At 32.5% G+C, this 2,439-nt stretch overlaps 1 pseudogene; it reads left to right on the top strand.

Moving 5' to 3' along the window:
- Window positions 1-404: 404 nt before the first annotated feature.
- LOC107679944 (conserved oligomeric Golgi complex subunit 3-like) overlaps window positions 405-2,439 on the top strand; it is a 45,903-nt pseudogene continuing 43,868 nt past the window's right edge.

Genomic DNA, 2,439 nt, shown 5'->3' with positions numbered 1-2,439 from the left:
TATATATATATATAAAATGTAGTATTAATTATAGTAAGAAATTATATAAATTAAATATTTCATTTGTAAGGATTTTTTTTGTATATTAGAAAATAAAAAAACAAAAATCCTGACAAATGAAATATTTGATATTATATAATTTCTTGTCTAACTATGTGCTATTTACTTTAAATATGAATAATAAATTAAAAGGATATATATATATATAATTTATAAAACCACTCTTTATTATGGTTTTGTTCTCCTTTTAATATATGAGAGAAATGTAATGCAGTCTGGTGGAGTTTGAGTGCATTTATTATCTGGTGCTGTCGTAGAAGTGAAAGCGCTTCACTGATTGGCTGCCTGCGTCTTGATTCCGCCCAACCCGGATGAAGCGTCCGTTTAGGTGACGTCACGTCGGATGTTGTTGGCCGTGATGGCGTCGTCCACAGAGCAGAGTCTCCCGGAGCTCACTGATAAGGAAACTCGGGAGAAAGTGTCACACTGGGACCGTCGCGCGGATCCGATGGCGCCGTTAACGGACAAACAGACGGAGTCGGTCCTCGAGATCCGCGCAGCCGCAGAAGTGGCGCTTCTTCCCGCTGAGGTGAGTGGAGCTGTAGCAGCTGTAGCCTGTGAGCTAACCGCACAAACACGGTCCTCTCGGCTCTGTGAGTCACACTTCTGCTCTGTAGTGCACTAGGAAGTACACTCGGTCTGCTCAGACCCTCGTCTGGCTGGTGAGGGGAGGTTAGTGGCTGTCGATCTGTTAGTATGTGGAGGAGTGCGCCACGTCTGTAATCCATGCAGTATGCTAATGAGTCCGTTCAGCTAAACAAGACTAGCTTTCCACTTTTAGACGGGTTAGTAATGCTTAACCTGCTAGTTTAAGCAGGGGTTCACAAACTTTGTGGCCAGCAGAACCCCAGTGACCTAAATCAGGCTTTCGGTCTGGGGAAAGTTTAGAGAAAAACGGTAAAAATGTCAATAAATAATATATTGTACAATATTAAATAATACCTCTAAGTTGAAAAAAAGTAATGTAATAGAAACTAAATCTGGGAAAAAGTTGAAGAAAAACAGAGTAAAAAATGTAAGAATAAATGAATAATAATATGTGTAAAATACTATTTGGAAAATATTTAGTATCCATTTATTATTTTAAATCACATTTATTTATTTATTTAGTTTTTATAATAATAATAATAATAATAATAAATAATCTTTAATTTTTTGTAATTAATTTATTTTAAGCTTATTTTTATTATTATCAAAATATAATAATAAATAAATAAATAAAAACAGTAATAAATGAATGCTAAATATCTTCCAAATAATATTTTACACATATTTTTTCACATTAATTTTTCACTATATATATTATATATTATATTTGGGGCTCTGTGGCATCTAAAAGATTAAAAACACCTGACTAAAATGATTTAACTGAGATATTAAGTAGTGTTTTGAGTTTCTGGGGTCTGGGAAAAAGTTTAGAGACAAACGGGGTAAAAAATAAATAAATAAAACAAATAAGATTAAACTAAATACATAAATATTTTTATTCAAATAATAAATCATTATTAAAAATTAAATAAAAAATACAGCCAACAGTACAGTGCCATACAGAGTAGAAAAAAATTACGCATTTATAATATGAATTTTTCACTGTATAAATTGGCTCTATGCACATGAAAATATATTGTGAAATATATAATCTTTTATATTTTAGGGTCATGCAAGGATCTGTGGCATCTAAAAAACTGAAAACACCTGATCTAAAATTATTTAACAGTTATCGAGTAATGTTAAACTTTAAAAATAAAATACATTTTTACAAAATTGATATGTTTGCTTGTGAAATATTTTCCTTATTACATTGTAATACACCTGTGAATGAAACTGCTGCCATATGTGACCCTGGAGCACAAAACCAGTCATAAGGGTCCATTTTTTGAAATTGATACATCATATATACATCTGAATAAATAGGCTTTCCATTGATGTATGGTTTGTTAGAATATGACACTATTTGGCCGAGAAACTATTTGAAAATCTGGAATCTGAGGGTGCAAAAAAATCAAGATATTGAGAAAATCATCTTTAAAGTTGTCCAAATGAAGTTCTTAGCAATGCATATTAATCCGTGTATCATTCGATCATTCGTTTTTTGATTTAATATTGAAAGTAGAAAAATGAGAAAACTGCTCATTTTTCTTTTTTTTTGTTTTTTCCCAAAAAACGAAAAATGAAAATTCAGCTTAAATTTTCGTTTTTCGTTCATGGGTGGAAAAATGAATAAACAGCTTCAATATTCGATTTCTACATGTGCGCGGGAATTAAACGCCCCTTTCTGCTGATTGGTCAGCCGAAGATCAAACCGTGCCGTCATCAGTTCTTCCGCAGTATCAAGCAGCAGAATAATAGTCCTCCACTGCTGCAGTTGTATGGATTAAT

This window comes from Sinocyclocheilus anshuiensis, unplaced genomic scaffold (assembly GCF_001515605.1).
Source record: "Sinocyclocheilus anshuiensis isolate Anshui unplaced genomic scaffold, SAMN03320099.WGS_v1.1 scaffold244, whole genome shotgun sequence".
NCBI lineage: Eukaryota > Metazoa > Chordata > Actinopteri > Cypriniformes > Cyprinidae > Sinocyclocheilus > Sinocyclocheilus anshuiensis.
The sequence above is the reverse complement of the archived record's forward strand: the minus strand, read 5'-3'. Positions and strand labels throughout refer to the sequence as shown.